Raw genomic sequence first — 11,559 nt, 5'->3', positions numbered from 1 at the left:
TAGTTAAAACCTTAATAATATTACCAAATAAAACATATAAAACAATCAAAGTTTGCCAATTTTTAAAACATAACATCAGTTTGTTGCTGATAAAATATTAAAGCACTGTTGATTAAACATTCTCTAATAGTTACCCCGAATCCCAGTCTATTTACATCAGTGGAATCCCAACCATTTCAGAGGACTTGATCTGATGTTAAAAATTTAACTGGCACATGACTCGTACCCTGAATGCTGTGGAAAAATTGAACATATGAAAAACAGCTTAGTTGAGAATGGCCATTAAAAGTGGGCAAAACGAATTAAAATGTGCAAAGGGTCATTGCATGCCTGGACACTACCTACCCCTGTTCCATTTACCCATTGCAAACCGTTACTTGCAGGATGAATGAAGAATAAAGCTATGAGGAGGAAACATATTGTAGCTCTACATATAGTAAGACCAGCATATACTCAGTAATTCAATTCAAAGAAGTCTTTATTTCGATTATTCATCTTAAAAGACATATATATACAGATAATAAAAACAATGTGAAAAACCACAGCCGTAGATTGGAAATCACAGCAAATAAGATCTTACACAACCATACAATACATTTTAAAATTTTAAAATGACCATTAAAATTCCTTCTAAAAGAATAAAATTAACAAGTTGCTATGGTCCACCATTTCTTTCGCGAATAGCCCAGGACCAGCTAAGGAATTTGGCTACCCCTATGATAATTGTTTCGTTGTCACCAATTTTCAGTAACCTTTTGGCAGTCAGAGCAGAAGTTGTACCAAGAGTTCTGCTCAAAGGTTTGAGCCATGTGCTCCTAGCCAAATGATAAGCTGGACAAACGTAGAGAAAGTGGCTTACATTTTCTATACAGTTAGGACAAAATGGACATCTGTCTCCCTTACCAGATTTCCATTTGCTGGTAAATTTCCTAAGTGGGAGCGTTTCAACCCTAAACTGGTGATACAACCTACGATCTCTAGGTTTGGTAATTAGGTCCCAATAGGATTCGAGGAATGGTTCATCTTTAAAATCCCAGAAATCTCTAGTCAATGGGGAGCCTACCAGAGCAGAGTGTCTCCTAGATTTTACTAAGCTCCAGTATGCAACTCTAAATTCTGTTTTAGTTGGAAAAACAGCCGCTTCCGGGGATACCCACAAATCCCTCATTCCCATGTCAGTAAGAAGGGTTTTGATAGCTTTTAACCAAATGATCTTGTTTAAGGTGTCCAACCCCCTTACCTCAAGCAAAGCCTTTGCGAAATGATGTAATTCGGGGGTAGACCACAGCCTTCTCCAAAAGAGCAACATTCTAAGCTGTGCAATGTCCTCAATGGGATTACAGCCAAGATCAAACAGAAGGTGGATTTGTGGGGTCGATCGTGGAAGGCCCACAAGTGATCTTAAAAATTTCTATTGGGCCAGGGCTAAATCAGACAAATTACTACAACCCCAGATCTCAGCACCGTATAAAATAGCAGGGACTATTTTCAGGGAGTACAGCTTAACAGCTGGAGCCAATGGCTTAGTTTGTGAGAGCCTATGCTCCCTTAAAAGGGCTCCTGCTAGCTGTGAATGTTTCAGAGCTAGGAGCTTCACCTGGGGAGTCCAACTCAACTTTTCACCAAAGGTAATGCCAAGGTAAGTAAATACCTTGGCCTGCTCCAATAGCTTCCCACACATAAAAACGTTTGCCGAAACAGCACCTGCCCCATGGAGTACCATAAATTTTGTTTTCTCCACATTAACCTCTAGCTCATGTTCGCTGCAAAAGGCCTTAAAACGAGATAGGGCCCGCTGCAAACCCTGCTGAGTTTTAGATAATATCAGGGTATCATCAGTGAACATGAGTAGGGGCACCTTTTGGCCTACCAGCTTTGGAGCATCGGTGGGGTAATTGTCGAAGTACTGGACAACCCCGTTTATAAACAAGGAAAACAGTGTTGGGGCCAGGATGCACCCTTGGCGGACTCCTTTCTCTACTTTGAATCTTTCGGTGACCTCTCCTGGTTTCCCCCAGCGAACCTGAGCATAGTTGGAGCTGTGAAGCTTGATCACGAAGTCCACTAATTCCTTGGGCATCCCTAACCTTAGTAAAACATCCCAAAGTTTAGATCTGGGGACAAGGTCAAATGCAGATTTTAAATCCACAAATGCTGCAAAAATAAGCCCCTTACCCAAAAGGACCTCCTTCCAGTAAAGTAAAACGAACCTAAAGACCTGGTGCAGTGTTCCCATATGGGCCCGGAACCCTACTTGAAGATTAGATAATATATTCTTTTCCTCCATCCAACTTTGGATTCTTCCTAGGATGACATGGGCAATGATCTTTTGCAAGGCATCGATAAGACTAATTGGCCTATAATTGCCCGGTGCAGACCGATCCCCCCTTTTAAAAATCCGGATTATTTCCGCACCGGACCAAGAGTTGGGAAATGGGGTTCCCCCCGCCAATGAGTTCATCAGATTCGTTATATATGGGACCCAAAGGTCACCACCCTGCCTAAATAAATCCGCTGGGATACAGTCAGGACCGGGTGCTTTGCCACTCGGTATATTCTTCAGGACCACTTCAACCTCCTTAGTACTGAACCGTAAGGGAGTATCAATGGACATGGGTGGGACAAAGGACACCCGCTCTGTGCCCTGCTGGTATTGGGCTTCAAAGTGGGCAATCCAATGGTGGGGGTCCACGTTATTATTTGGGGTTATTGACCTGTGCCCATTCCCCCACTTTATTAAATCCCAAAATTGGGTCATATTCCTGCCTTTGCAAGCTTTCAGCAGGTCCTTCCAATGTTCCTCGTCCCACTCTCTTTTAGCCTGCCTTAGAGTAGATTTATACAAGATCCGAGCCTGTTTAATTATGGGGTGGTTCCTAGATTTAATGGCGGTCAGAAGGGCTTTATGAGTAGACCTACATAGCTCATTGTACCAAGAATTAGGTTCACATTTTTGGTTAACCCTCATAGGCTTTGAATTCATAAAAAAGCTCTTCAGCCTACTGGTGAGCTCGGGATGAATCAAAGGCAATTTAACATTGAGAATTTCCTGTGAACTACACTCAATTATATCTCCTAGCGCCCTTGCTACCAGGGCCCTAATTTCTAACACCTTTGTATCATCGAGTGCCACCTTAGCCCATTTGACCCTTCTAAAGTCATTACCCATTATTAACGGGGCACCGCAACTTGCTGTATTCCCAACGGCCGTGGGACTAAAGCCTTGAATGTCCAAGGTGAGAATCAGAGGGTTGTGGTCGCTTTCAGTGCGAGTTTGTACTACCATATCTAGCACAATGTGCCAAATTTCCAGGTTTACCAAGATGTGATCGATCCTACTTTTGGATCGCCCGTTATCAAATGTCGCAGCACCCAGAGCATCAGACTTGGTCCTACCATTGGCAGCTCTAAGGCCCCATTCCAAACACAACCCTTTTACCTGGAGCGCTACCTCAGTCCATTTCTTTATGGGTTGTAAGTCCAACAGTAAGTATATACACCAGCGACTATTTAGCTGGCCTCATCCTAGGTTCAATATCCTGTAATACAACGTCTACAAGGATCCCCATTTGACTACTAAGGTCTGAATAACCTGCTAAATTGCTATCCTTGTTCTTTGGAATGCTGCATCTTCCTTTGTGTTTCATCGTTTGTGTAGCTGTAACACAAGGCCAACAGAGCAGTCCGAGACACTGCAAGCAAACATGCAAAACTATGCCAATTTAAGTGAGGTAGACGCATGCGAGCTTGTCAACTGTGTGAAAAATATTATTCTACAGTTTCTCCCTTCTACAGTGCCATTTCATCTCTCTGTCCAGCATGTTAGGTACAGAGCAATCACGATTAGAACCAGCAGACCCGCTAACACTGTTTCTGTTCCAGGTACTGTTGCGACAAACAGAAAAGCTGCTTAAATTCCAGATTCAACCATCTTTGATCTTAACAGCGTCGTTGAACACTTCACCACTTTTCTGGGTTCAGTCTATTGGGACCATTCTTACACTTCCACTGGAGTCCGAATCTTTAACACATCACCCACTCTCACCCCAATTTAACCTACACCATTCATTCAATCAAAAAGCAATTTACGTTTTCAGTTTTTTTTGTTTAGACCTCCTGTCATCGTCAATGGAAACACTCAATCAACGAACTCCTCGTCCAACTCATTCAACTTGGATTCAATTTAGTAGGAGGTGTTCTACCTCTGAAGAGTTCAAAGGGTATTTTACCAGTTGTGGAATGTGGGGAAAGCCTATATGCACCAAATATTCATGTAGCACTTCTTTTCATTCTATCTTACTCATTCCGGCCAATTGCTTACCTTCCTTCCTTGTTCTAATAAAACGTTCTAACATGTTGTTGCTTTCAGGCTGGTGTAGAAACATCGGTTATGTTTTATGCCATTGCAACCCAAGAATTTCTCCACCTCCTGAGCCGAATTGTACATCAATTTCGGTCAGAACCTTTCCAGGGAATCTTTCCTGCAAATTAATTTTTCAACATATTTTATAGCGGATTTGGAAGTAATCTCCCTAAAGAGAAGTCTTCAGGCCATCTGGAAAATAAATCCACCACCACTATCAGACAGGGAGTGGAAACTACACCCTTCAGTAGTCCCACTATCTCCACAGCAATCTCTTACCATGGAGCAGTTGAAAGCGCTCTTCATTCTATGGGAGGAACACGTACTTTCCATCCCTTATTGCTGACAGCACATGCTCTACAACTCCTTACTTTCCATCCAACTTCTAAATCAAGTTCTGGCCACCAGAGAACTTCACATAGGCGGTATTTTATTTTAGTAATGCCCAGGTGTCTCATGGACAATTTCAATAACCCTGCTCCGAAATTCTCTGGGTACTACTAATCTGGTACCCCTGAAAATCAAACCATTATATATACCCCCAGTTCATCTTTTCTAATAATAGGGTCACAGATCAGATATTATCAACTTCTCCAGACCCGCATCTACCATGGGTTCACCACAATGTTTAACTATAGCATCATTCTCCACATTGTCCCTTCATTTCTTCTCTGATCCAGACCATGAGTGATAAGACATACACTAATATCCGCATTTTCCATCTCATCTATTCTTTCAATATCCAAAGCAGTGTTTTCTGCAATTAATCTTGATAGACAGCTCACAGCGTAATTCAATACTACAGAAATGTATTCAACAGCAAACGCTTTTGCACAAACCACCTACGAATATGAGCAGACATTTAATCCAAGCCCTGGTAAATTGCTAATTATTATCCTTGTCACTAAAGGCCAGTCATTTGATCCAGCTAGAAAAACACATTACTTATTACCGCCTTGAGTACAGAATGTCATGAAGTATTTGAGCATCTTCCAACATGGATCACTTCTGTTGATACAACAGCTTGTGTCTAAGATTTCTTTTTTTAATCAAATCTCTTAACAAGATACATTTACATTTCCCAGCGGGGCAGTGCATTGTAATGGAAATGCATACAATGTATACCACATGCCAGTTCATAAATGAACCTTTTGATTCATTTGTTGCTGCATTAAGAATCTTTTCCACAAAAGGAGACTTTTGTAATATTGCTAGTCAGTAAAAGCAATCCAAAACAAGTCATAACAAAAAGATTCACACGAGTAGCCATAACTCTGCCTGAGACAATAGACACAGAAAACAGTGCTCAAGGTTCCATCAGATCCCTTAGTTCATTTAATGAAGGAAAAACACATCTGTTTCGGATTTGGCTCATGTTAAAGCCGACGCACATAGTGAAAAGGTTTTAGTTGGAGGAAAAGACAAATCCACCTGTATTTAATGGAAACTGCTATGCTTTGGGAAAACCGCTGTGTATATTTAAAAAGAGGGTCAAAAAAAGCTACTGTGGTGTTTGACAAGAACAGCAGCAAAGTAAATGATGTTCATTTGGTATCAAGTGTACCTGAAAAGGAACAAAAAGCTGTGAAATAGCAAACGTATTGTGGGTAGATGAAGAACTACATCATCAACATAGATGAATGATACAAATTGATAATATAACGTTGAAAGTTCTTGCGGGTTCAGGTTCTCCTTTCACTGCCTTTTCGGATACAATTTTGAATGAACATTGGAATGATAAAAAGTTAAATCTGAATGAAGTAAAGCTGTTTTCTTATTGTGCTAAAGCTATTCGTATGTTGGGTTATTTTGTGAAATGGGTTCCCTACACTGGGAAGGTATTAGAATTGCACCAGGTTCTAATGTTCCAGTATATTCAATGACTGCGTATGAAACGGGAATTGCCTTAATTTTGAATGACCATAGAAAGATGATCTGTCACTACTTAGGAAGAATAAAAGGGGAGCGAGCTTAAGCTGGATGCTACTTTTCTCAAACAGATATTGAGAACTTTCCTTTTCAGCATTAGAATGGGATTGTCCCAAATACTGAAGAAAGTGAAAGCTGGAAAAGCAACAAAGTGGGTTGATGCTGCTGAATGGGTGCTACCAACAGTTCTAGGCCGAAACCAACGGACCCATTGGAATTGTGTGCTTACCATCGCTCACTGAAAAAGCAGATTGTGTTAAAGTGTAATTTTTTCCACAAAATACCACAAATGCTAGCTAAGTTGGGTGGGGCAAAATATGTTTCTACATTAGACTTAATATCAATGACCATCAACTTATACTGACACCCGGGAACTGCAACTTAACAGCTTCCATCACTCCAGAGGGTCTATTTAAATACCTCAGAATGAGACTTGTGCTAGCATCTGCTGCCTCTGTTTTTCAAAAGCTCGTGCCTTCAGTATTTTGGAGTCATGCAGTGCGTGCCTGCTTTACAAGAAGACATCCTGGCATTTGCAAAACAAGCATTGGCATAGCCAATAGGTCTCGCTTTTGGGACCTTATAAGTATTTAGTTATGCAGCGCAATATCCTTGGTGCAACAACATCAACTGTTGCATGGCTAAACACTTACAAGGTCCCAAAGACGAGACCTATTGGCTATGCCAATGCTTGTTTTGTTTGCAGTGGAGTGATCATATTTGCATAGTGCTATTGCTGTTTGTATGACCTTGCGGCGCTGTAGAACTAGTAATGGGAAATAGGTTACGTGGGAGGTGAGGTGAAAAATAAGTGACACCAATGGAAAAAGGAATTTTAAAAAAGGGAAGGAGTTGTGGATAATGCGTGGCAGGAGAGAGCGTAATACCAGAGGAGGATATGTGTGCGAGAGAAAGAGCGAAAGAAGATTTAGAGAGAAGTGTGCACGAGTGACGGGGAGAAAGGTGTGGGTAGAGAAGAATGGGACGGGGAGAAGGAATATGAGAGGGAGTGGGAAACGGGGCAGCTGCGAGTTTGTGAAGAAGAGATTAGAGCAGAATGGATGGAAGAGCTGGGGTGAGTGTCACTGGAAGGATCCACTGCAGACCAGATCACAGTGCAGCATTTTTAGTCTACCTTTCCCTTACTTATTAAAACATTGATTCTTCTACGGTCATGGTGGGCTATGTGCATCGGTCATCATGTGCATTCAGATCATCGGTGCTGGCTCAATCTAAAATAAGTATATCTGCAAAGAGAGCTCAATGAGTCACTCAGGCGTTCATTATCCAGAATAATGGATTGGATTCATTCACGTTAATGGCAACCCTGCTCGCTGCCAAAAGCCATTCCCTACATCTTAATGTACAGCATATATCAGAAGATGGAAGGAGGAAAACGGATCAGCACTTTCAGCATAGTTTTGCTGAAATCGTTTAAAGGAAAATTCGAGATACGCCTTAATTCACCAAATGTCCTTCCTGGTCACTTTATTCGAATGATTGAAAGAACGTTGTAGGGGGCATAATCGCATATGGAGGTGCTAGAACTTTCCTTTGCTAATAAACACAATTATAAATGTGCACTGCTTGTCAAGCCAAACAAAAGGACACTGAAATGAAAAGATCAAAACAAGACAAAATAACTAACCACCAATTAACTAAAGTAACTACTCTTGTCAACTCTAGACTGCATTCATAGATTTTATCCCAGGCAAAATAACTAACAATGATGTACCATTGGCACCTTTGTATGCGGACATGCTCTATGTGAATAGATTGGATAGAAAAGTCCTTTGACAAAAAAAATTAAGAATGGCATGGAAAAGTAATCTTTGGGCCCGATTCACAGAACTAACTTAAGACAAAATCCTAAACTTACTACCATTTTGGTATTCACAGAAGGCACTTACTCATTTTGGTATTCACAGAAGGCACTTACTCATTTCGGTATTCACAGAAGTTAGGAGTCCTAAGTTTAGGACTCCTAAATGCCTTCTGTGAATACCGAAAGTCTTAAAATTAGGATTTTTCTCAGTTTAGTAGTAGTATAGTTAGGACTCCTAACTTTAGGACTCCTAAATGCCTTCTGTGAATACCGAAAGTCTTAAAATTAGGATTTTTCTCAATTTAGTAGTCCTAAGTCATAGTACTACTAAATTGAGAAAAATCCTAATTTTAAGACTTTCGGTATTCACAGAAGGCATTTAGGAGTCCTAAAATTAGGAGTCCTAACTATACTACTACTAAACTGAGAAAAATCCTAATTTTAAGACTTTCGGTATTCACAGAAGGCATTTAGGAGTCCTAAAGTTAGGACTCCTAACTTCTGTGAATACCGAAATGAGTAAGTGCCTTCTGTGAATACCAAAATGGTAGTAAGTTTAGGATTTTGTCTTAAGTTAGTTCTGTGAATCGGGCCCTTTGTATTTAACCTCAAATTCGTCATACATATCGTTCACATGCGCCTTTGTATGAGAGGAGGCTCTCTAAATGTTCTAATACAATGTTTTTCTGCACCAGAGAATGTGGTAGAGCTGCAATAACAGGGTTAGGAACATTAAACCTCCCCCACCCCTAGAGGTTGTCTCTGGCCAATAACGTCTCTAGGTGAGCAAACAATTATGTTATTACCACCTACACTATAACCCACATGTGAGAAATAAATCTAACGAAGGCTGACAAAAATCATTATGATCAAGCTATTCACTGCCTTAACATAGAGGAAGACAAATAGTTCTTAGGACATTTTAAAGAATTGGGCCACTTATTAGCAGAAAACAACTCTTCCTTTTGGAAGAAAATAAACAGTGAAACAAAGAGATATAGGCATTTAATAAACAGATCATTCCTCCTACCCCGTTTAGATGCAGTATTGCGTACAATTATTCTGGGTCACCATGTTACAATCAAACATAAATAGATTAACCTCAATGAACTCCACACACTCCCGGAAAACTAGTGAAGACGCGATCTGTGGTGGGGGGGGGGGGGGGGGGGGGAATTGAAGCGCAAGCAAGGCGGAGAGAGGCACGCAAGGCTTAATGAGCCTTGACAGAAACCCACATGGTGGCTGCGCGCGTGCTCGCTCGCCTGAACGCAAGCTTGAGGCCAGGAAAAGCCTGTGGTAGCACTTTCAAAAGCCACTCACTAAATTTCTCGCAGAGCAGCGCATGCGCCGGCTCAGCGAGACCTAAACAGTCCAAGGACACAATGAAATGTTGAGAATGGTGCTTGACAAGTTTATAGCTCCAGAAGTTGAATATTTAGGACACATGATTTTGCTAGAGGAAATTAAACCTAAGGGTAATCTTCTGCAGCATATTGAGCAATTTTAGGTGCCTATAAATTTGGATCAACTCAAATTGTTCTGCAGGTTATGCTAATATTACTCTAAATGTGTTAATTCGCTATAGTGACCACACCTTTGCAGGGGTAGTAAAGAAACATATTCCTTTTTATAGGAATTAGGTACAAGAACACGCATTCCTTCTACTCAAACCATCAATTTTGAAACCTCTACGTATTTTCTGAATCTGTAATACCTATCATAACAGTAGATGATAGTAATAATGGTTTTGGATCAATATGGTCACAAAATATTAAATGCATAGAGTGCAATAAATCTAAGGCACTGACTGATCAAGAGGGAAAAGTCCTCCCCTATCAAAAGGGAGGCTTTGGATTTTACATAGAGGACAGATGTACGCGAAGTAAACTTAATATAAAGAATGATCATAAACTATTGTTATTTTTCTTGAGAAATAATGGGACACAACAAGCATCTTCCACATTGATGTTAATTTTTTGCAACACTTTATGAATATAAATTTGAAATGCAATTTATTTCAGGATTCAGGAATGCTAGGGCGATTTGTTTATCAAGGCTTCAGTGAATGTTTGGAGATGCACAAAGAGTGTGTGGTTGCATAGTATAGTCAGAGAGAAAGATTGGATTATGTGTATGAATGAGGAAAGACTAGATTACAGATACAAATGAGGAAAGACAGTTACAGAAAGTGGCAATGTTCTTAAAGGAAGGCTGGCGAGGTGATAAACTTGTGCCACCTGTGACTGCAAGCAAAATGAGAATTTAGAGTGACACCTACTGGTCACAAGGGACAATCCACTAAGAAAAATAAGTTAGATTAAAGTTTTGGTGGTCTTACATGGATGACCGAATAACAATGCTTGTGAAGTTGTTTGTTGTAGAACATCGTTAAAGGAATGGAAACAAGTACATCACAGATGAGGTCCATACATTTCCAGAGGTATCATGGGAAGAATAAGTTGTTTCTTTGGATTTTATAGGTCCTCTTGAAGTGGCAAGGGTTGTTAAGAAGTATGTTTTGCTCTTTGTAGATTTTTTCCAAGTGGGCAGAGCACAAGTGGATGATTTATTCCTCAATTAAAAGTGCCATTTATTTTATAGGAGAAGATTTTTAGGGAAGGTGGATACACAACAGTTGTTTTGGCATCCTATTTCCCTTCCTTTCAAGTGTACTCTTCACTGTTATATATAAAAGCCTAGAGAAACAAGTCCAATAGAAAAAAGGTAGGGTTTTCAGCAACCAGACAGTAGATACACAAGAATTGTTTTGACATGCTGTTTCCCTTCCTTTCAAGTGTGCTCCAAAGTGCTGTATGAAAACCAGGCAGACCCGTCAAAGGATTTGACTTTCCAGCAGGATGAGACACTGTAATGCAAAAGTAATGTTCACAGCCCCACCCCGCATATTCTGTCAAGCTCAGAGGAGTCATCTCTGTCCATTTAGGTCAACCTATTGTTTGTTCCTGGATGGCACTTTGTACTTTTTCACACCTATTCAAATACTAATTACTGATTGGTAGAAATGAGAGAGCAAATTGAAATTTAGCTGCCATTAACTTCAGACAGCGAATAGGTAACTTTCTAAAGATTCCTTTTCCTTAGTATTTATTAAAAATCAGACCTCCCCATTGAATTTACTTTTAATAACTATAAAAAATAGTTGTTTATACATTTCTCTAGCTAGTCCCATTCCCGAGATATAGTATTAAGATTTTTTATTCGTACCCTGGTTTTCAACAGTAAAAAAATATATTTTCGGTGCTAGTCTCAAAGTAAGGACATGTTAACACTACATTTCTACATGTCCCTACTTTTAGATACCATGCACACTGACTTGTGGGTGACAAGGTTTATTGTGAAATGTAGAAAGCTGGCTCTGTATATACTATACCAAAAAGAGGTATAGTGTGCACAGAGTCCAGTGAGTCCCCAGAGGTAT

The 11,559-nt window shown here is 40.2% G+C and overlaps 1 protein-coding gene across 2 annotated transcripts in view; it reads right to left on the bottom strand.

The window, feature by feature from the left end:
• The window catches only part of ANKDD1A (ankyrin repeat and death domain containing 1A), a 419,853-nt gene that overhangs the window by 250,726 nt on the left and 157,568 nt on the right, over positions 1-11,559 (bottom strand). The gene's annotated exons all lie outside the window — the stretch shown is intronic.

Source organism: Triturus cristatus, chromosome 3_1 (assembly GCF_964204655.1).
Source record: "Triturus cristatus chromosome 3_1, aTriCri1.1, whole genome shotgun sequence".
Taxonomy (NCBI): domain Eukaryota; kingdom Metazoa; phylum Chordata; class Amphibia; order Caudata; family Salamandridae; genus Triturus; species Triturus cristatus.
This window is presented reverse-complemented; position numbering and strand designations above follow the sequence as displayed.